The sequence below is a fragment of the Triturus cristatus genome, chromosome 7 (genome assembly GCF_964204655.1).
Source record: "Triturus cristatus chromosome 7, aTriCri1.1, whole genome shotgun sequence".
Taxonomy (NCBI): domain Eukaryota; kingdom Metazoa; phylum Chordata; class Amphibia; order Caudata; family Salamandridae; genus Triturus; species Triturus cristatus.
The window spans coordinates 1,225,403,763-1,225,428,261 of NC_140590.1; the positions used below are offsets into that span (position 1 = coordinate 1,225,403,763).

A 24,499-nucleotide genomic window follows, 5' to 3' on the forward strand; every position below is an offset into this window, starting at 1 on the left:
ATTAGTAGACTAATAAAGTATATACACATAAAAAGCAATACATAATATTGACAAACGCTCTATAAGTGTGAAGGAATTTGAAATTGTAGGCTAAATTAAAGTTTGTATCCTTAACTTGACTTATAGGAATAGCACAAGAACAGCAAACAAAATCTAGTGTAGACAGTTGGTGACCTTAGTTGAAGCACTGGTATGTGCCGAACTAAGGAGAGGATGTTTTAGGAATAACAATGCAAAGAGTCTAGCATATCTGTTTGTATTTAGAAATAAAAAAAAACATTTTGAAAAGCTCCAACCTTCCCATTTAAACTAAAGTTTTGACTTCTGTATATCTTTTACTTAAGAATTAAATCAAATATGTCATAATCTGTGTATTTGTTTGATGTATAGTTGTTTCTGTATTTTTTATATTGGTTTGAGGTTTGACAAGTAGACATTGCTTAGCTGCTAGTCCCTGGCTTCCAGGAGTGATTCAGTGGGGTCCAAAGAAGCCAAAAGCATAGTGCCTGCTGGTGTAGGTAAAGAAGAGCACCTCATATGTAAGTAAGAGATTTGCCTGAGTTGTTAACCCCTTCAGTGCCACGCCCTTTCCCCGCCCTGTGCCGGGCGTTACATTAGCGGGCGGGGTTCATGACGAGATAGTCTCGTCATGGGCACAGCGCAACCGTGCTCCATGACGAGACTATCTCGTCATGGGCACTGAAGAGGTTAAGGCATGACCTTTTAAACATTGGCCATAATTATGTGCCCCTTGCTATCCCAAGTCTTTTTCGTATCTTTATTTATCTATTTTTTGTAAATCAAAAATACAGAAAATAATCCATTTCTAAGCACTACAGGTGAAGCTTGAAAAACTTGGAATGAGTAACAAAAGAAAAAAAAGAGGTTCAGATGAGCAGTGCACCAAGAATGGACAGAAGAAGGGATGTCAAATATGTGTAGGATATCACAGAAGACTTGGGGACTGATTACGGGTTTAGGTGGAATTTATCACCCCTGATAAATAGCAATACCACTGGGTACGTTATTTATCAGGTGCAATTTATAACACCTATTACGAGTCTATGGCGAATAACTTGCGGATATTGGTGTTTAACGCCTCTAAATATGCATGATACAGTAAATACTGTATGATTTACTCTGTTAAATTTCATCAGGTTTGACGTGCAGAAATTTAACTAAGATTGAGCTATTCAATGCAACCCATAAATATTGGGTGTGTTAAATACCTTCAAACTCAAAGTTCTGACCCAAGTGTAAACAGGGGTAGAAGCAGGAGTAAGAATATTACGAGCAACTCGTAATCATGCCCTTAGCAGGGTCATAACAGGTAGCAATTCAGGTGATCCATTAATGTAGGGCTTCTTTCACAATATTTTTCTTCTACAGTGCTCACCTTTCCCTTGTAGGCGGTTCTCGTTGGCTCATGTATTTTCTTGTGTCCCATGTTTCTCGTCAATCTCTGCATCCTCTCCCTTTTGACTCTCCTTCCACATGTCCATTTCCATTAACTGTCCTATTTTGGCTACCCCCCTTTGCCTCCCCTCATTCTGTACTTTATTTTGTGTCTGTGCTTTTGTGTGTGTATTTCTTCTCCTTTGGCTTTCTCTGACTCACAGACCCTCTTGCCCAAATCACTGTCTCACTCTCTATTTATCTCTTTCCAATTCAGTCATTCTTTCTTGCATGTGTATTTTATTATCAAACATCCCTCATTTTCTTGCCTTTCCCCCCTTTGTCTTTCGATCATTCTCTGCATTCCCAGAAATGCGCCAGCAATGTAAATTACTCAGGATTTCTTGTTGCATCTAAAAGTTGACATTTCAAAAGACTGAGCTGAAGACAGAAATAGAAGCGATGTCATGCCCCATCTTCCCTCCTTTTTAGGTCGAGCATTCGAGACCTCTTGTATATAATTTAGTATATACTATATGTGTATGTACTCTGTGGGCTCTGAAGATCAGCCCTAGGACTTGTCTGCTTCCGCTTAGGGACTTTTGTTTTCTGTTCAACTGCCTCTTTTCAACTGTCTTCCTAGAAAACGACCAGCAGAGGTCACTAAAATACCAGAATTGCTTTCTGCTTGTTCAAATGCCTCTATATAAATGTCTTGATAGAAAACGACCAGTAGAGGTCAGTAAAATACCAGAATTGCTTTCTGCTTAAGGACTTTATTTTTTTTATTTTTTTATGGCAACTGCCTCTATTTAACTTTCTTGAGAAAAAAAGACCAGCAGAGGTCAGTAAAATATCAGAATCACCTTAGAATTCTCTAGATTCCAGTCTATAGAAATTGTCTTCCACGAGCACCCGTAGACAATAATATTTGTTTCAAATCTTGTATTTTCAGTGATCTGACCACCTAAAGCCCAGATTTTATATTAAAAACAAAGGTTTGGACTATTCCATTTCCCACTGAAAGGCAATATTTCTCTCCATGTGTTCTCATACCTGACGTGCCACGCAGTTTGGTGCTTACTTTATCTCCATGTTAAAGAACAGGTGATGTTTCAGCACCCAGGCTAATGTGCTGCTTAGCTAAATACATATAAGGTCCAAAAGGCGAGACCGATTGCATTGTAAATGCTTGTTTGATTTATGCTGGAGCCAGGCCCGTCCAACTAATGGACCTCATTACGAGGTTCCTTTAATTATGAGGGGCCAGTAACCTCAGTTGCAAGCCCCATTGGAATTACAAAATCCACAAACCTCGCTTTCCTCAGAAGACTGCTCTGACTGATTACAACTAGCAGCTGATATATCCTTACACAGCAGGGATCTGAATTTATTGAGTGCTATAAAAAGAACATAATTATGCTTTTTGCCTGAAAAATGGGACATAACATATAGTTTCATGCGGTGCTTTGTCCGTGAGGCCCTTGGCTTTCATCTGAAGACTCCTGGGGCTGATTACAGCTAGTACCTGATATATCCTTACACCTCAGGGAACGGAATGTATTGAGTGCTATAAAATGAACACAATTATGCATGGTGCCTAAAAAATTGGGCAAAGCATCAAGGTTCATAAGGTGCGCTGCCTCTGGTGCCACAACACATGTATAAGTGAACTGCACAGGGCTTTCAGGCAAACCATTGACTTATCTGTTGTGGGATCCTAATGAGTAGTGGTCATGGCGGCCAATTTGGGGAATGTCTTGCCCACACCTCCATGAGGAAAGCAGTGAGGTTTTTCCGCATCACAGTTCTAAAATGTGTGGACACCATCTTGGATTCCTAGTTTCAGCCCAACTCAACATATTGCCCCGCATAGTAACTCCAAGTATAACCCAAGTCTAGATGGTGGGTTTCCAGTTCCTGCTGGTCCTCCTCAGAAGTGGTTCCTACTTAAGGACGCTTGCTATTAATGGGCCTGCAACACTTATTGTGCCGCCCACTTCAGTAGCACTTTAAAGCATCTTCCAGGCTTGCCATTGCAGCCTGCATGCAGCTTTAAAATGTCAACTTGACTTGGCAATATAACCCCCTTGCCTTAAATTCCCCATTTGTTTCATTTATGTGACCCCACTGTAGGTCCTAAGCAGCCCATAGGGCAGGGTGCATTATAAATAAACGGTTGGACAAAAAATCCTTTGTAATGGTAAAATCGGATTTTATATTACAATTTTGAAAATGCCACTTTTAGAAATGTAAAGAACAAATGATGGAAAGGAACGCTGAAAAATGCAAACATTGACCCCCAGCCACAAAGATCTGGGTTTAATTCATAATTTTTTTGCTCACCACACCACTCCTATTTGGACCCAGCAATATGCAAATCAGTCTTGACCCTGCTCCCAATGGGAACAATCCAGTCCAAACTGCCAAGCCAGGTCTTCCCTGGACTGGAAACAAGCATCTTGAGACCGGTTTTGGGGTATCACCCCTCATCAGCCAGGCTAGCTTGAATCTAGTGGTGCAGTGAGCACGGGACCCATGTCTGGGCATACCCTTCCTACTTAGGGCAAAAAGAAGCAAAAGGAACAAATGATAGACTGGAAGCAAGCATCCTGGGACTGGTTTCGGGGTATCACCGCTCATCAGCCAGGCTAGCTTGAATCAAGTGGGGCTGTTAGCACAGGACCCACATCTGGTCATACCCTTCTGTAGGAAAGTGCCACTTTTGACATGGTTACCTCCCACTTTTCGTCTGGTATCTGGTGCAACTTTGAAAGTGTACAGGGTCCCTGCTAACTAGGTCCCCAGTACCAGTGTTCTTTGCCTAAACTGTATGATTGTTCCACAATTGACACCCCTTTAGGATCCTTGTAAGTCCCTAGTAAGATGTACCTTTTGTACCTAGGGCCTTTCAACTAAAGACGGCCCCTACAGGCTGCAGCATGAATTGTGCCACCCTAAGGGACCCCTCACAGAGCTCTAGCAAACTGCCTTTGCAGTCTGCGTGTCTTGGTGCAGAGAAAACCAAAGAGTCAACATGGCACAACTATCTGTGTGCCATGCCAGCAAAACACAGCATGTGGTATAAGTCACCCAAGGGCAGAACTACAGAATCCTTAGGAAGCCTGCCAACACTTTAAAAATCACCTTCATTCTCCCATTGAGTAGAAGGGCTGCTCTTCTGAAGTGCACTGGTACTGACAAGCAGAGTCTGGTCCAAAGCCTTGCAGCTCCAAGGTCTGATGCTGATGACCAGGAGAAGTTAAGGGTGTTCTGGAAGGTCTTATCTGTCTCCCCACAGAGTGTGAAGACACCAGGACCAACCAGAGCCGTGCAGCACCATTCCCTGGGGTGCCGCACGCCTTGGGCCAAACACCACCAGTGAGAGTCCAGTCCGTATTTATACTACACTAGTACCACACAGCCATCAAGGGATGTCAGCACCACTGAGACCCACTTCAAGAGTGGCCCAGCTGCATTGATTTCTCCTCTGCCAGATGCTTGTCCCTGTCCCTTGTCCCTGACGGCAAGATGTATCTTTAAGCACTCAGCCCAGCTCAGCTGACCAAACCACTCTGCAACCAAGCTGCCCAGCCTGGGTCCCGATGAACCGGCTGTCCCCCCTTGGACTAAGACCCCCTGTGACCTAACCCCCATTTGGAAGCTCTCTGACTTGCTCACTTTGCCACTGGATTCAAGCTCACCTGGCTGACGAGAGGTGTTGCCCAGAAGCTGGCCCTGAATGCTTGTTTCCGGTCCAGGGAGGACTAGGTTTAGCAGTACGGGCTGGGTTGTTCCCATGAGGTACAGGGTCAAGACTGATTTGCATATAGCTCGGTCTGCACTGGGGTAGCGAAGTAAGCTAAAGAATGATGATGTATTCAGCCCAGATCTGTGACTGGGTGTGAGTGCCTGAAAAGGTTCAGTGCTTGGTCCATCGTCTCTTTGTGTTTGCTTTGTTCACCCATGGTTGGCAGGGTACGCCCAGACATGGGTCCCTTGCACACTTTGCCACAGGACTCAAGCCTGCCTGGCTGATGAGGGGTGTTGTCCCGAAGCCGGTCCCAGGATGCTTGTTTCCGGTCCAGGGAGGACCTGGCTTGACAGTTCGGGCTGGGCTGTTTCCATGAGGCACAGGGTCAAGACTGATTTGCATATAGCTGGGTCTGAACTAGGGTGGGGAAGTGAGCTAAAGAACGATGACAGAATCAGCCCAGATCTGTGACTGGGAGTGAGTGTCTGAAAGGTTTCTGCACTTGGTCCATTGTACCCTTGTGTTTGCTTTGTTCACCCTAGGTTGTCAGAGTCTTCCCAGACTGGGGTCCCTTGCTCACTTTGCCACTGGATTCAAGCTAGCCTGGCTGATGAGGGGTGTTGCCTCAAAGCCAGTCCCCGGATGCTTGTTTCCAGTCCAGAGATGACCTGGCTTGGCAGCTTGGGCTGGGCTGTTCCCATGAGGCACAGGGTCAAGACTGATTTGCATATAGCTTGGTCTGAACTGGGGTGGCGAAGTGAGCTAAAGAACGATGATGGATTCAGCCCAGATCTTTGACTGGGGGTGAGTGTCTGAAAAGTTTCCGTGCTTGGTCCATCGTCTCCTTGTGTTTGCTTAGCTCTCTGACATGCCCGCAGGTCCCCATGTGCATCCTGTTTTTGGGTGCCCCCCCTTCAACTTAACACACCAGCCACCAGCCTCACCAGCACTCTGCTCCTGGTAGAACCCGGGCGGTTCCCAAAGTACTGCTGCTAGCACTTTCAACCTTAGCCCACTACAACTCTGAACCCTGAAGTTGAGCCCCTGAAACCGACTCCACCTAGCTTAATGCAGGTTTTTATGCAGGTCTTAATGCACTTTTGACTTTTCCTTCTTTAGGATTGCATTGTGAGTAAAAGCGCACAGGTTTGAACGCACTAGTTACCTGTGAACATTGCTATCGAAAACAGTACTTACCTTTGAATGAAGTTCTAGGTTTTATAACATATCTGAAAAGAAACGTTATTTTTCTAATTTGGTCTTGGATTTATTCTTTGAGTGTGTGTCTCATTTATTGGCTCTGTGAGTACAACAAATGCTTAGCACTACCCTTTGATAAGCCTAACTGCTCGCCCAGACTACCACAAAGAGAGCATTAGTTTTATCTACTTAGCCTCTGTTAACCATTTGGGGACCCACTGGACTCTGAATAGTATACTAAATTTAAGTACACTATATAGAGAGCCAGCTTCCTACACCTTCTCACTTAGGGCGACAAAAGCAAAAAGAACAAATGATGGCCAGAATGCTGAACAATGCAAACATTCACCCCAACGCACAAAGATCTGGGTTTAATCTTCACAGTGGCTTTGACCCAAGGTTCCTTGACGTTGACACTCCTGCAGCCTAGCCATGCTAAACTTCACCTTCGTAGACCATTTTTCATAGGAATTGTTTTAGTTCTGAAAGTATGTGCTGACTGGGCCCAATCTGAACTATGCTGCATTGTGGCCTGCATTTTTTTTTAACTTTGATCCAGTGTCACACAAAAAGATGTCCGATCTTGAAACTTTGATCTTTTAGGTGCTAGATTATACTGAACACTTTAAATGTTCATAACTCTGTTTCTGCTATTTGGATTTTTGTAATTTTGGTGTCAAATAATTTATTCTAATTTGCAATATTTCTCTAAATTGGTGTGAGACTTTTCTTGTGTTGTGTTCTCACTTTTTACTGTTTGTGTGATTCATAAATACTTTACACATTGACTGTGAGTTAAGCCTGACTGCTTATTTGCTAAGCTACCCAGGGATAAGCACAGGTTAATTTTGTGACTTTTTATTGTGGTTCACCCAATAAGGGATTGTTGCTGCTGCTTGGCCAGGGTTCAACTAAAAATCCAATTTCTCACATTGGTGTTCAGCAGTGTGGATCAAGACATGTGTTTGTTCAGTGCACTACAGTGATAATATGTGTTGCATAAAAATCACAGATTATTAATTTGAAACATTTGACAAGGTGACCTCTTTTTAAATTCTCCTTAGTTTTCCATTTTCCGTTTTCTCCCTTTTCTAAATTTAAGTTCTCTACCTTCCTTGTTGCACCGTGAATATGGAGCTGTGCATCTTTGATACCCTCAACAGGGCTGAGCTGCTCAAGCTCTGCGGGCAGAAGGGGCTAAAGGCAAACAAGAGGGCTATCAAACTAGACCTCCAGGTAGCTCTCTGAGCCTTTGAGGAGGTGCAGAAGTGGCAGCCTACCTCAGGTGATAAAGATGGCGATGACAATAGGAGGAGAAAGCACTAACAAAGGATGAGGGGAAGGACAACCAGTCCATGGTTCTGAGCTACAAGGAGAGCCCAACTTGACCCCAGCAGATGACCAGGATGCCTGGGATGGAGCAGGAAGCAGTATACTTGCCTGGGGACTGTACTAGAGGAGGTGGAGGACAGGAAGGTTGAGCGGGAGCTCAAGCTGCAACTGTCAAAGATGAAGATGGAAGCAGAGGAAAGAACGGCTGAGGTTGAGAGAGCCTTGGCATGTGGCAGACTGGCCATGGAGCAGAGGAGAATGGCCCATGAGCTGAGTCTTAAAGATCGAAGGTCATATTGCTGCATAATTTTCTGAACCAATGGTTTCAGTTCTGAATACTGAAAGTTTCCCTTTGTTTCAGAACTTTTCCCTGGATTTATTAATCCAGGTGAATCCTGGTGTAATCACAAACTCCAAGATCAGGACTTCCTCTTCCCAGTGTTTTCATTTTATTTAACTATCATAGTCATCTCAAGTTATTTTCTGATAAAGTGTTTGCTGAAACCATTCCATTCACTCAAAATATGCATGCTGTCCCTGAGACATTATAGTCGGGGACAATGGAATGATGCAACAGTAGAGGACTACATTTTGTGTTACTGTTTAACAAAGTATGCAGCAACCGTAAGGCACATTATGCAGAAATGGAAATCACACAGCATACAATGTGATTTAAAGCCAAATTATGCAGCACATTATCGACTACAGAGAATTGTGGGACCCTAATGATGTAGACAGAATTTTGAGAGACAAATTATTGAAAAAAAGTATCTATAGATTTGCTATACCTAATGCCATATATATGTACCTTGTAGATGTATATAACTTCAAGGTACAGAAAGGTGGAGTTAAAAATAGTACATCTATACTTTCCTATATGCACTTATCTTTCAATATTTTGTCTCTAAATATTTTGGCCACTATATTAGTGTGCCACACTATTCCTGTACTCAACATTCTAAAGTACAGAGTGATTAAAAATAAACTAAATGGCACATTCCTTGGCCTTAGCATCAAGCTATCTTGTCATTTTAACACGCATATCTATGAAATTTCTCCAAATGCTATAAAGTATAGGCTTCATAAGAGTCAACAATATAGGTTCAGTAGAAAAATATTAATTGATGTTGTGTTGTAATGGAAAGACAAGAACACCATATTATTAACACTATCCTCTCTATCTATCAGAGTAAATCAGTTTAGGCAAAAATATTTAATGCTGTACTCGGCAAAAAGTAAGTCTAGAAACTCGAACTTCATGTAATAAACAGTGCTCTTTAAAGTCTTTTCATCCTGGGTGTGTTTTATAACTAATCCATATTTAAGAAAAGCTTTACAGGAGCTCAATTACTTAGCACATAGTAAATTGTATAATTGTGTTCCTTTAAGTGGACTTATATTACCTTTTAATTGCCAGAGGCTGATCTGATTGGTGGTTGCAGATGGTGGGCGCTAGAAATAATTTTTCGGAACTGAGGCTAATTTTTTATATCAGACTTTGACCCTCAGCAAGAAAGAGGCCGGCTGTAAAGGAAAAGGAGCAAACAGGAAAGAAGTTCTAAAGCATGAAAACATTGACAAAGAGAGGCTGGGATCATAAGGAACGTACAACAGTGGGATAAAAAGAAAGGCAGTGTGGGGTGGTGGTTAGGCATGAGTTGTATTAAAGACTTAAAGGAGCTTGGTATTCGGCAAACCCCTGCTTCAGCAGCACAGGGGACAGGTGCCCCTAAGAGCAAAATTGGGCTCATACACCTATTTAGTTTACTAACTAAGTTGTCCTCCTTGGCTTTCTCTTTTTTTGGATGAAACAGTCATAACAATTTTAAAAGTAGAATATAGGAAGCTTTGTGTGAAAGGCGCCTGTAAAAAATGTTACTATGGATAATGTAGATCATTGTATCACATACCAGCCATTATCAACCAAGTAAGTAGAGCCAATAAAGTAAAACATGAGCATACATCTTAATATCTATTATAAGGAGGGACGACAAATCCTGTATGATTTTGCAGACATCGTAAGAGATAGGCTGACAGTCATCTTTGGACTATATACCCATGGTCTCATGCCTTGGAAATGAGGGGGTCAAGTGATGGGACTACATGATAAGACCTTACTCATAACTTTCAGAAGGTAAGTTTCTTGTCCATATCTGTGAATTAGGGGAGCTCAGGGTCAGCCAGCTGTCAGTGAGAAACCAAAAAGGTTCTCTTGATGGATACAGCAGAGAGTCAATAGACCAAAAGACCCTTCTATTTGCAAATACCTCAATTTAAAATTTCAAAAACATCTGTCTCTGGCTTGCTGGGTTTACATTAAGGGGCATTGATGAAAGTCAATTTGCTTAATTGATTGGACCAGTTTTAACTTAGGATCCTATAAAATCCTGCCTCCATTCATTCTAAGCAAAATTTAAGTGTGGAAGTGTAAATATATATTTGGAAAACAATCTAGATTTAGGGGCCGATCATGATGTCGGTCGGAAAGCCTCCTCCCGACAGTTGGAATCTCTTTGACCACGTCGGAGCCCTTCCGCCCGACTCGGTCAGTTTACATTCCGACAGATCAATAACGATGTTCACGGTCAGAACATAAACCGTCGGTCATTCTGACTCAGTTCCGACAGACTCGCGGAGCATTCCTGTTGGTCGTAACCGCATCGTTCACCCCTATGGACCGCATTTCTGACCTTGGGATTACGATGTCTATTGCCAACAGCCTTTATGTGTCAGCCCATCTGACACAGAAAGGCTGTTGGAAGGTGACTTTTGGGGCCCCTTGCAGGGCCCCCAGCCCCCACGACCCACGGTTGATGGCCAAGGGGGTACTTCAGAGACCCCCTTGTATAACCCTGCTCTGTGTGGCTGCACCGTGGGGTGCCTGCGACTGGGTCATGAGTTTTATACACATCCCCCATTTACCCATAGGCCCTTTGTTATGGTCGGTGACGGTCGTAACACGAGTTCCCATAGGAAACAATGAGAATCCGACCAAACAGTGTCCGGTCGCATCGTGTCCGTGCTTATTTGCAAAGTATACTCCAATACTCTGGAATTGATAATTGTTTCTAAATGAGTCAATTTCGCTGATTCCTATTGTGTCAACCAATTTACACCATGATTCTATGACCAGTTGCAAGATTGATATCATGAAATACCTGGTCAAATTTTCTTTTTTAGTTAGAAAAGGAGGCAAAAAATGAGTGAGTGCCGTGGAACGGTCTGAGCCTCTGTCTCCTGCATCGGGCTGTGTGCGGATCCCGACTGCTGCCGGGACCAGGAAGAGACAAGGGGGCAGAGGGAGCATTGCGGCACCGCAAACAGCGCTGCCGGGACTGAGGAGCAGCAGATGAGAGGACTATTCTCCTCAGAGGGGAACGGTCGGATTGCGAGTGACGCCAGACGCCAAACTCAGTGCGCCGTGCTCTGGAGGCGAAAGCTGCCGCGGGGGATCCATAGCTCTCCCCGTCAACCGCTGCTGCCAACCACCGCTTGCTGCCACAACGTGCTGCAACTCGCTGCCTCAGGGGCCCTGACATCCGAGGCATCCACCCCACATAGCGGACCGAGGTGAGCTGCGGTGGGGACAACGGGGATGACATACTGCAGCACAAGCTTTCGCTCTCGTTCCCGGCCCGCATCCTCGGTGAGAGACGCTGCGGGGTAAATCGGGTGAGAGAACTACCACGAGCGGCCGGAGTCTGCCGTTCTTCCTGACGTTTCCTTTCTCCCGCTCCCTACTCGCTCTCTACCTCTTTCTACGGACACTCGCCAAGAGCCTCAGCTCATTCCGAGCACGACCGGAGCAGTCTTCAAGCACAGGAGCAGCCTCTCGAGGCTAATTAGCACCGCTGTCCGGCTAGGAAGCCCCAGGACATCCCGCAGCCGCAGAGGAGGGAGAGGCGCTGGCCCCGGGACTGCGAGGACCAGCACACAACAGCTCCAGCTGGTCCTCTTCCCGTGCGAGCCGCGCCCCCTCCCAGTGCCACGCCCCTATTTACAAACCACAGCATAAAGGCAATCCCTGTAACGCGTATCGCGGGACGCGTGCGGGGCGCAGTCCGGGACGAAGACCGGACAAAGAGCGGGCCGTTCGAGGACATAGAGGACTGGCCTGGCCCCCCTTTTTCGGTTCCTGCTTATTGTTTCGTCCCTTCTTCATCAGTAAGTACATTGTGGGCATTGTAATTGACATATTATGAGCACACGGGGCAGTCGCAGTAAAACTGCAATGGGGCTGAGCAAGCCCACCGGGACACTAGATGAGTTCCTTGTTAAGACCAACTTAGCAATTGATGCTGAAATCACCAAAATGCAAAAGAGGGTGTCAGACGAGCTTGATGCGGCACGTAGGCTTTCCCAGTCTTTTGCTAACTCTAAAAAATCTTCCCTAGGGAAAATAGCGTTTGCTGCATCTCCACAACATGCTTCTTGTCCTTCCCCATTGATAATTTTGGCAGATGTTCATCATGCTTCCCCACCATCTTCCCTTCCATTGGACGCAATATCTACAACATCAACAACTGGCCTCTCAAAAACTCTCGAGGGAGTTACTCCCATTGGACCTGGAACCGTCATGGTTTTGGCGGATAGTCCTCACCACCCTGACCCCTCTCCCCCAGCAGCTCAAAACAAAAACAAAATTGGTTTAACTCTTAAAAAGAAAAATAATGCAAGATCTGCCTATGCCCGCAAAAAACAAAAAATTGCAAGGTCACAGTTTTTTAATAATAGGCGTACACTACCCACCACTGGGGGGATCACACAAGCCCCAAATTTGGTTAATCAATTAACAGGGGTGGATAGCGAACATAGCAACCTTAACGCAGTCCTTGACCCTATCCAAGGGCCTTTTCCCACATATGGTGAGAATCCTATTCAGGGAGGGCAAAGTGAGTTAGGGAGGGACAGAGACAAGGGGGGTGACGACGGAGACTTTCTTAAGATAGTCTGGGGTACATTAAAACAACTACTGTCACCTCTGGAACTTAGGCTTTCTCGTATAGAGAACAATCTCCTCGAGATGGACAAGACCTTAGTCTCCCTGGCCACTCTTAGCCTAAAACAACTGGAAGCAATTTATCCTCATATTGCTGAGAGTACTTCTCAGGAGAATGACGATGCCATTCACCCGGTACCAGAAACTAATGCTAATGCTAGTTCCCTTGCTCCTGAAATTCCAGCTTCAGCCTTGTCCCCACCCCTACCAAAGCCAATCACAATATCCAAACCCTGTTTTAAGCCAACTGTTCCCTTTCCCCCATTACCAAAAACCCCAATATCAGTGGTAACAGGCTCTGAGAATCAGCCCTTATCCAACCCTATCCCTAAGGCCGTATATAAGTCCAATAAGACTAATGTTCCCCCTACTGCGTGCATAACTAATCAGTACCATGGCCGCCAGAATTTTCGTGGGGGTTACATTGATCTTCCTCCTGATGCCGGGCCTTACGTCGTTATACTGGCTGGTGTATCACCACTTGACCCACCTTCTAGGGAGACCCAGTGGTCCCTAAAGAATAAGGTGATCCACTGGCTTAATACCAACAGGCAGCTCCCCAACACCGTCAGGACGAGGGTTCTAATGGTCAGGAGAGTGCCTTGGGTGGGGCGTACCCATAAATCTATCCCAGGTGACTGCATAGTGGTCTCATTTGCAGACCCTCATACAGCCCAGTATATCACTACCTGGGATTTACAGGACACTGACCAATCTATTGTCACCAGACCCCTTACCTTTTTCTATCCCCCAAAACAGACGGTTGAGTTACCTGGGGCCTGGTCAATAGTCCATAATCGCAGACGGAAAGGACATGGGGACGGTTGGCAACCTTTTAATAACTGGTGGGAAGGAGCATCCACCATGAACAGGTTCGAATGTCTGGATCAGGTGGATTGACTGGGAATTAGTGCTGCTATAATCCCTACCAACCCTAAAAATCCCCTAATGGAAACCGCTCCGAGAGAAAAAACAATGTCCACACCCCTAGTCCCAACTCATATTGGGATAGATCTAAACCCCCCTGTACAGCGCCCTCTTGTACCACAGGGCAAACTACCGGCAGACTCTGTACATCTGCAAGCTCGGATAGGCATTACTGGGAACGCGGGCCGTCATCCACAGGAAATTAGTAATTCAATGCATTCTCTCCTTTCTTGGAATGTCGCAGGCCTCGATAGTAAGATCACCCACAAGCCTTGGTTGGAGATTGTGCAGAAGTATGGCATCCTATGCCTACAAGAAACTTGGCTTATAGAGGAAGCGCATATGTTGGGCTATCGAACCTTGCATACCCCAGCGGCGCCATCAGCCAAGGGTCGCAACAAGGGGGGTTTGTGTACATATATATCCAATGTAGGGGAGGTAAAAGTTTACGATTTTCAATCTAATCAGTACTTCCAAATTATATCATTTAAATGGGGCACTTCGCAAAAGGTGATTCTTGTGAATTTTTATAATAATTTACTAATTGGTGAGGTGGAACCAACTTTGAACGTTATGATCCATCACATTCACAAGTTGAGAGATCAAGCCTTGGGGGATCTCATAGTGCTGTGGGTGGGTGACTTCAATTGCCCCGTCTGTCCGTCTTCTGAGTTAGGTTTGTGCGGCCTTGCAGATCCCGGGGAGGACGGGCCCCTGCACTTTTCCCACACCAATATGGGGTCTCTCCTTAACAATGTTATATTTACCTTTGACCTCACCTTTATTAACCAGGTATGCTTGCCCCCGGTTCCCTTTGCCCCAACGTACCATGGAAGAGGTTGTAAATCTACAATTGATTTCGCCTTGATATCACCCACCTATCCTGATTTTATAACATTCTGGGAAACGGGTGATGACCCCACGAGCGATCATTACCCTATTATCTTCGGGGTAAATCTCATGGAGGGCAAAGTAAAGGAACCTAGTAGGGCTTTATATCCATTTGAGGTTACCCTATCTAAGACCAACGGGTATGTAATTAAATGGGAGAAAATAAATGCAACATCTTTTTTTCAAAACTTTTTATCCTCCTGCTCCACGGATATACTTGCCTGCTTAGAGGAAGATACTGATCCAAAGAGCATCATGGTAGCTTTTTCCAATATTCAGTGCCACATAAAAAATGCACTGACTAGGAACTCCAAAGACCAGGGGAGGCATACTCGGGGCTGGTTTGACTCTAGATGTACATCAACATTGAAAACCTTAAAGAAAGCTTTGTCTGCCGACCCTAAAGATAGAGTTCAAATTCGTCGAGCGAGACATGATTATAAGCTGGCAATTAAACAGCGGAGGGCGAAATTGAAGCAAGAGGCCTGGGAAGCCCTGGGGGAAGCTGCTGGGAATAAGGACAGTAATGCCTTTTGGAAAGTTATAAGGTCTGTTTATAACTTAAAAGACAGAGATAACTCTGTAGAAGTGGCCATAACGGCTGAGCTCTGGGCAGAACATTTTGGTAACCTCTATTCCAGCAACATACAGGGTAATGCCTCGAACCCAGGCAATGTGAATTTACCACCAGATGGCATTACTCAGGATAGCAATCTTACTGTTTCCCCAGCACCTCCCTACCCTATTGAACTGGTATTCACCACACTAGAAGTGGAAGATGCCCTTAGAGAAAGTCCCTTAGGCAAAGCTCCCGGCCCTGACCACACCCCAGTGGACCTCTATAAATCAGAACCGGACTTCTGGGTTCCCTTGTTAACCAACGTACTTAACATGGGAAATAAATGCGGTTTTATCACCACCTGGTCGGATGCAATTGTAGTCCCCATTTTTAAAAAAGGAAATAGGGACGACCCTGCTTGTTACCGTCCTATATCGTTATTGGACGGTCTCATGAAAGTCACTGGCAGGATCGTCCTCAAGAGGATACAATACTGGGAAAAAGAGAAGAAGGTTATCTCGGAGTTCCAATATGGGTTTCGAAAGAGACTAGGGACATTGGAGCAATCTTTAAATTTGTCCCTATTAGTCTCCAAATATACACAGGCCAAAAAAGGGGATCTATTTGTCACCTTTGTCGACCTCAGCTCCGCATTTGATTGTGTGGATCATGCGATGCTCTGGTCGACACTGGAAGATATCGGGGTGGACACAGCTATCCTTATATTTATTAAAGAATTATATAGAGAAGCGGGGGCCAGAGTAAGATTTGGGACCCAGGGGCAATGCTCACAAAAATTTGCTATAAACAGAGGGGTGAGGCAAGGATGCATACTTGCACCCTTGCTCTTCTCATTTTACATAAATTCTATCGCGGAAAGCTTAATAACATTGGCAAGCGATTATCCGGCTGTTAAGGGTAGCCCTGTACCCATCCTTTTATATGCTGACGACGCGGCAATCATGTCTAGGACAAAAATAGGTTTGCAGAGAGCAGTAAATGAATTTTCATCCTACATGCATAAAAGAAATTTAAAGGTGAATATTTCCAAAACTTTCTCCATGCCCTGCTCTCAAAAGAACAATAGACCATCATGCTCAATATACTTAGATCAGCAAAAGATTGCTATTACAGACACCTTTTGCTATTTGGGCATTGTGTTTGACAGGTGGGGAAGATGGAAACACGCAGTGTCAGCTAGGAAACTCGCCTTTAGCCGTGCCATAGGTGCTTTAAGAACCTTTGCAGCTAAAATTGGGGGTAAACCCATTCAAGAAATGCTACAGGTCTACCGCGCAAAGTGTATAGCAACGGCCACATATGGCGCAGGTCTCTGGGGTTTTGAGAATGTGTCCGTATTACAAACCTGTGAGAACATCTTCATTTGTTACTTACTAGGTGTGCCCAAAACCACGTCGACTTTTATGACTCACATTGAGACCGGCGTCAAATACCTCAGCGACATTATAAAAATATCACCTTGTCTGCTTTGGTATAAGATCTGGACCACAGAGGAGTGCTATCTGAATAGAAATCTCATAGAAGACTGCATGGGTTTGGACGGTGTTGCAAAAATTAAGTGGCTGCGACACGTACAAGCGATGTTTACTAACATTGGACACCCTGAATTTTACAACGAGCCAGAGACCCTACAAACCTTGACTAGACCGGCCCTCAAAAAGCTATTATCTACACACCTAGAGAGCGCTAGATGGGATACCGAGAAACTCAAAGGCACAACCCTGAACTATCAGCAAATTACCCCTACTGAAGGCCTACAATTTTATCTTGGAACTGAAAAGGCACCCTATGCCCGCATGCTCCTAACTAGGCTGCGCCTAGGGAATTTCTTCCGCTTGGTTGCTTTCCCGAAACAGAATGACTGGGCCTCATTGAAATTAATATGTCCATGCGATGACCATTCCACACAAAGTAACATTCACATCATGTTCTTTTGTAATTTGTACACCAGTCCGAGGAAATTATTCCTCTTACCCCTTCTCAAACGCTGGGGGATAAGAACATGTAAATCGGCATACCTAAAAATTTTGCTTTTAGAAGATGTGGATGTTATTTGGGTTGTTTCTCGCTTTTTAATGTCTGTGATGAAATTTAGAAACTCTATGAGTTAACTAACACATGTCAATCTTGACTGATTAATTCAAATCACTGTTGTACTTTTTTTTTTTAACCCTTGCGAGTAATGTTTTTTATCCATTTTGGTAATTTGTTTATATGGAAAATGTTTTTTAACTGTCTGCATAAATTGTATCTGTATGCTTTTATGATTTTTAGATAAATCGAATAAAGCTATTATTACTTTTTACTTACTTTGTATAACACATGTAGTTCAGGTTTGGGTTCTTGAGCTAAAGATAAAGTGAGAAGCACATCATATGGGAAAAATGGGCATTTATTTTTATTCTTACCAATTTCTTTAATGAGATGAGATTCTTAACTCTGATGGTGGTTGCTAAGCACTCTATTACTAACTGAAACAATGTAGGTGAGAACAGGAAATCTTTCTAGTTCCCTTGTCAAGGCCAATTATGTTGGGTAATAGGCAATTAGTGCTATAACTACCCTTATATCGCATACTTAACTCTTTCATATTGCCATAAAAAATGTATGAAAGTTTAGATTTCTCAGATTTAAAAAAAAAAGTATGATCAGACAACATTATCAAACGTCTTTTCAGAAACTCAAACCACTGATATGTGATATATAGGAATAGTTTGGACCTTTTGAAGTAAACAAGATCATATACGTACATATTACAGCCTCATCTGCATTATATGAAACTGACTTGGATATTTTGTTGAATCTGTTTAAGGATTTTAGCATCCCAGTTAATTAAGAAGATAGCATAATTATTGTACTCTTGGTGATTTCTTTTTGGTCAAGTTCCAATGTTGCAAGCTTTTTTACCTCGAGTCAGGAAACTTACTCAAATTTGTATCTCCCTTTTTATTTACTTTTGATGCATTTTATTGGATCAATTGTATAGCAGGAACCTAGTCCAGTGGGTAATGTAGTGTTTTACTTTGCACTGGAGAGGTACTCAACATGTGAGGAAAGAGAGATATATATGAGGAAATTTACGGTGAGAACTAAATAAAAATTCATACAAATGCAGAATAAAGTTTAAGGGAGCAGTAAGGAGAGTATGCCTAGGAGAAATCTTAATTATCATGGAAAAAATAAAAATTTCCTTTTTCACGAAATTTCCTTAAAATGTCTCATGTGAAATGCTTGCTAGTTCAGAATATATCTCGCTAAAAGACAATTTTAGATGAAACCAGTCTTTTTCCAGTGTCCTTTATGTGAAAAAAGTCATAAAAGATACTGACAAACCACATTTCACTCTAAAAGTGAAATTGTGCAATATTTGTATAGTAATTATGAAAATTGCACTGGATAATTCGACTGGCAAACTAGGAAGTTCCAGTGATTTTTTCACTAGCTCTGAAATTATTAAGTTATCTCAGTTATTGTTACATTATGATTATATTATTGACAATTCATTTTTTGGCTGTAATATTTACTTGAGGTGGGGTTTGGTTTCCCAGAAATAGATACATGTTTTTGGTCCACTAAAAAAACATGGACATGCTACCTAATATCCTTGTTATTCATAGACGCCTATTCAACTGCATGAGGTTGTTTTCTGTTTTCTTGTTTTTTTAGTCTATGTGCTAAATGTTTCCAATTTTTTTCACCTTCTTCCTAATGTTGTTATTTTGTTTTCGAGATTGGCAAATTCATCTTTCTTGGTTTGAATCTTATTGTTTTTTACTTTAAAATATCCATGTATCTTCTGAAGAAAGATTTCAAGCACTCTCATGAGGATTTGTATTAATACTTGCATTTATTTTAATTTGAAAGATTTATTGTTCAACATTTTGAATTCAAGACTCTAAATTAAATATCTATCCTTTTGTGAAGTATGACATTTTGAGAGGATTTTGTTTGAATCTATCATGTAGTCAATCTTCACATTCACTGCTGACGATGTAACATTTCTATAATTGAGAACCTGACCCGTCCCAGAATTTGTTCTGTGAGTAATCCTGTGGGATTTCTATGTGTTCAAACTTCTTCTAAGTTAAAACTTCTTCTAAGTTAAAGACACTTACATAACTGTTTAAAGTTGTTTCAGTCTGTTGTTACCTTCTCTGGAATATAAAACCTTTTGTCTAAAAGAGTATTTGGTTTTAAGTTTAAATTCTTCCAATTATCAGGCTGTCAGCTTGATCCATTACTAAAGCGCCTTCAGTTCACCCCCTGGCAAAGCTAGTTTTAGCTTATGATAAACCTGTATCCATGTCTGCTTTCATTGCCAGACTGGGTAGTGTATTCCCTGCTTATGAGAATGCTTAATTCCTTATCGAAAAATGTGGTTTTACAACAATGATGACAAAGCTCCTGAGTCTCTTAGGTGGGTTGCTAGCAACTTGGTACTATCTGTGTTTGTGTGTGACTGGTCCCACCATGTGTTGGGTTGTAGGGACATGTTGAATATACAATTTTTGTGTACAAACTAGGTCTGGTATTGTGGATTAGATTACATTGCTCAGAGCCTGACTGAAGCCCTTGGCATGTATGTCTTCATGTGAGGCGATCAATGATTTCTGAGATGTTGACTCAGGTTGAAATTGCCCAAGATCATAATTGTATTGCTTATGATCTACAGGTGGATGTTATTATGATGAATTTATCCAGGAATGCTGGATTGTATTCTGGAGGTTGTAGACAATTGCAACAATGAATGACTGTTAGAGCTATCCACTTGAATGAGATGAGTAGGTTGTGTCAGGGTGGTCCATTCAGATTTGTTCTGCAGTACCCACTAATGGTACCCTACCTCTCTCAAACAACTTGAAGATGCTTTGACTTGGAAAAGTGATGTCAATGATGGCAACTGAGCTAGCTTTCATTGTTGTTTTGAAAAGGAGGTTGGGGACTCCCAAAGTGTGTTTCTGGGCTATATAAGTATTAAATAAACGTGCTCTATGTGAGGATTAGTTCACACTTGAGGTCTGGACTTGTTCAAACTACTGGGATTTTATGGAGGGTGTTCTGATGTTTTCATTTGTTCAGCATGGGAAAATTGGAGGTGGGCGCTGGGAATTCTAAAAGATTATTTGGGGGGACGCTTTACTCTGGGGAGATTGGAGGTAAAGAAGTGATGATGGGATGCAGGGCTAGACTCTGTTTCCTTCTCCAACAGAGCAGAAAGATATAATTTTAAAAATTATAGTGGCTATTTACCCGTCTGCCAGATAAATAGTAAATTCTTTCTGCTATTTACTCGGCTGATGGCTAAATAGTACATATTTTTTACTATTTGACCATTGTCCTTGAATATAGCAGCTGGCTAAATAATAGAGATTCTTCACTGTTTGACCGATGGCTGTGAAGATAGCAGAAAAATTCCCCAATTTACCGGGGTGCTGGCTAAGTAGTAGAGATTCTGGACTGATCAGCAGACAACCATGCAAACAGCAGAAAAATGTAATTGTTTACTTGGCAGGTGGGTAGAGTGATGATTCTGCACTGTTTGACCAGCAGCTGTGCAAACAGCAGAAAACTTCACAAATTACTTGGTCACTGGCTAAACTGAGGAGATTATGGACTGTTCCGCTCGCGGTTATGCAAATGCAGAAAAACCTCACTATTAACCCGGCCACTGATTAAATAGCATAGATTCTCCACTGTTCGTCCATCAGCTGTGCAAATAACAGGAACACTTAAATATTCACCCAACTGCTGACTAAATAGTAAAGATTTTGTGCGGTCTGGCTTGCAGCCATGCAAATAGCTGAAAAACTTCACTCTTTACCTGGTAGCTGTAAAATTATTAGAGACTCTGCACTGTTTGGTCATCAGTTTTTAGAAACATTCTCCCTACCTGAGGCTTCCAACATTCTGTCCTAAAAGAACACCTTTACAAATTAGTGACCACCCCAACTTAGGGGTAGTTCACTCATCAATGATTTGAAACAGCAATTGCAGTCACAAACATCTTCCTATTTCCAATTCAGAAACCATTGCAAATGTCCCTTTACTAGTCTAAAGAAAGTTCCAACTAATAAAAAGAGTTTTAAACATAATGATAGGTACGTTTGTGGTCAAAAACCTTGTGATTTTGCAACATGAGGCTCTTAATGCTAAAATTAGCTTAGATGCAGGCACTAACTTATCGGTCTAAAAGTCCCAAATGTTTGAATGTTTCCAAGTTATTTTGACAGACATTGCACAGAATGCCACTTCATTACTCCGTAGGCCAAGACATAGCGACTTGCGAGGCCCTTTATGGAGCTGCCTCATGTTCCGCCAATGCACCTGCTCCTTTCATTTACCTGCAGATATGACTAATGATAAAGTTGATTAGAGCCTTTGCAAGGCTAGTTAAAGCTGTACACTTGCCCTTACTCACAAAGTCACTGGAATATACAAGGGCAAGGATTACCAAAAGGGCCCATGTTATGAGAGCACCTCTTTTCTGAAGCAAATCAGTAAACTCCGGAAATATTAATTCTGTTTCAGTTCAAGTAAACAAACCAGACTAAAACACCTGAAAACAATGATTTGTAAAAGCAAAAACTAGAAAAAGAAATGCTGTACCCCAGTAACAATTGCACAGGGCCTCTTATGAAGTGACCAACATGGTATAATTGATAAACATCATCCAATTTCCTGACAATAGTAAGAAAACTTTGTGCATGATTTAGAGTTTTGAGGATAGAGTTAACTCTGTCATGATGGTAGAGGACAATACCTCTGATATCCTGAGGGACATCTGCCTGCCAGATTTCGAGTTGTCCGCTAGCCCTGTGGACAGCTCTCTACACTGGCAAGAACTGTTGTCATGGCGTTTCCTGTCTATGCTACAGGAGTTTTGCCATCTCCGTGCTCCAAGCGGAGTACGGAGTTCAGCAAAAAAGACTCTGCCTGCTGCCGGCTGAGTGGCGTTCACCTGTCACAGTTCACCCACCCCTAGTTTACATGTGTTGTGCCCAATATATGCATCAGCACTGAAGCAAATGTGATCGGAAGGCAGCATGGAGCTGGAGTAGGAGGGGCTTTGATAACCTCAGTTCCAGGAGGAGTCACATGCTCACATGGGGAGGAGGAACCCTGCTCAACTGGGGGAACTCACAACAAATGGAAGTCCTTATCTGAAGAGCCCACCCGAAGGTTCACCAGAGTAGAGGGAACTGTCTCTTGAGGTGAGAAGGGCTGCCTAGTGAATTGGGCTCTCACTGTGGTCTGTTGCTCACTTTGGTCTGTTGCTCATTCTGCTGTCTTAACAACCTGGTGCTCATCGAGTCCACTTCCTGTAATGCAAGCCGGGTGCCGGTGCTCCTTGCGCATCACTGCCCTGCAAGTAGAGAGCTGCCAGGCAGGGTGGACACACTGTCACCTGGAACATGGGCACTGATCAGGCTTGGGAGGACAAAAAGAAGGCAGACTGGGCTGCGCAGAGATCACTCCAAGGACAGCAACCAGTAGGAAGAGCTCTGGTGACGGACATTTTTGTTTTAAATAAACAAACTTCCACAGCAGGAGTTTGTTTTTTGAAAAATAAATAGTTTCACATGCTGGGAGGTCTCCCAGTGTCCCAGGGTGACTGGGTCATTATTAACTTACCAGCCCATTACATACAGGTTTTACTCTGAATAGGATAGATGGTATAAAGTCTTTCCTTTGATGGCCATACATTTTCAGGCCATCAGAGGAAGTTTTCTGTTGAGAAACTACAAGCAAAGTAATGGATCTATAATTAATGGAACTGAATGTCATTGGACTATGAATGAACTTTCCCAGTAATCCAGAGAAAGACATATAGGAATCAAAGACACAGAAGGAAAGAAACTCACAGATATTTTGATTAAAAGCCTTTGTTAGTCATATTGTTAGAAATAAGACACTGAGTAAATAATAAAGATTGTGCTACCTCTGTTTTTTGTGTCCGACTGGTCGATCATGTTACAGTTCCACTTTAATATTTTTTTTGCACACAGAGGATGTCGATCCACTATTGAGGTTTCAAAACTGAGTTGGGCTGCTTCTCTTTCAAATTGCATTTTCTTGCTGTCAATCAAACACAGCTTTTGTGCTAGGTGATGGCTTGCACAGCAGAAGGAATAGTGCTGGCTAAATGCAGAATCATCCAAAACAAGGACACAATGAAGCCTGAGATCTCAGCACCTGGATATCATCAGTCTTTTTGAATAGTCATCAGGTACAGACAAAAGGGTAGCCCTTCGTAGAAACGTTGACACCTTTAGCAAGAAAAAACTTTGACCTATCACGTACTTCTATCATGTACCCTATGTAGTCACTCAGGAATAGCTAATCAGCAGCCCTTTGCTAAAAAGGACCTCACAGAATTTTCTGGGGTAGCCTATTCTCCATCCTCCCTCACTTCAGCTCTGGGTCTTCACCCTCTATCCACAGGGATTCAGTCAATACAAACCCACTGTGTATCAAAGCTGTAATTACTCTTATGTCACATCGTAAAATGCATCCTACTGGTCCATACACTAAGACTTTCATTCCACAAGGAGTCTTACTACAATGCACTTAGGGGCAGAGTTACTATGGAATTGTGGTGCCCTCGCATCATGCAAGGCAATGCAAGCCCTTAAATTGGATTTGCTCACCCACTCCAAGCCAACTTGCGTAGCTTTGCATGCCTTAGTAAATCCAGAGAAATGCCAAGCAGTGCAAATCGCTGTCTTGAATTACCCTGTGTTGAGAAGGTGTTCCAAGGGTGGAGCATGCAGCCACTCATGGATTTTACCGCAATCCCAGTTTTACTAACTTAAGCAAACCTGGGATTGCATCCAAATGGGGCCCCTTCCTAAGTGTGGCACGACAAGGAGAAATATCCTTATTGCTACCTCTCTCTATGCATGCTGTATTCTGAGCACACACAGAAAGAGAAAAATGCCTCAAAGGGTTGTTTTTGTGTAGAAAGGTGTCTCTTACTGCACAACACCATTCCATCTCATAATGCAGGGACCCTTGCACCATGGTGCAAGGGTGCCAGCAATTACACTAGGCATAACACAGTACAGCAGCATAGGGTGAGAGAAGAAATAGGCCATATTCTAGTAGATATAGCACATCTTTGTTCTCTCCCTGCAACAAATTGCAAAGAGCAAGTTGTCTAGTTGCCTTGTGTTGTGTCACTTCTTAGTAAATCTGCCCTGTGCTACATACCCACCTCACATACACACACATGCAATGTCAGTGCAAAGATCTGGGCATCACACAGATTCCCTCTGTGGGTCACGTGAGATGATCTATCTGGAGCCTCCACCACCCTCTCTTCTGCTCATCAGATCCTTCTTATGGTCTTGAGCTTCCCTTTGCTGCTTGTCACATTCCTTGAATCCTTTGTTAGCCATTAACCATTTTCATAGCTTCAGCC

General features: G+C 43.1%; 1 protein-coding gene across 1 annotated transcript in view; it reads left to right on the plus strand.

Moving 5' to 3' along the window:
* The window catches only part of LOC146811659 (serine protease 27-like), a 227,066-nt gene that overhangs the window by 146,288 nt on the left and 56,279 nt on the right, over positions 1-24,499 (plus strand). The gene's annotated exons all lie outside the window — the stretch shown is intronic.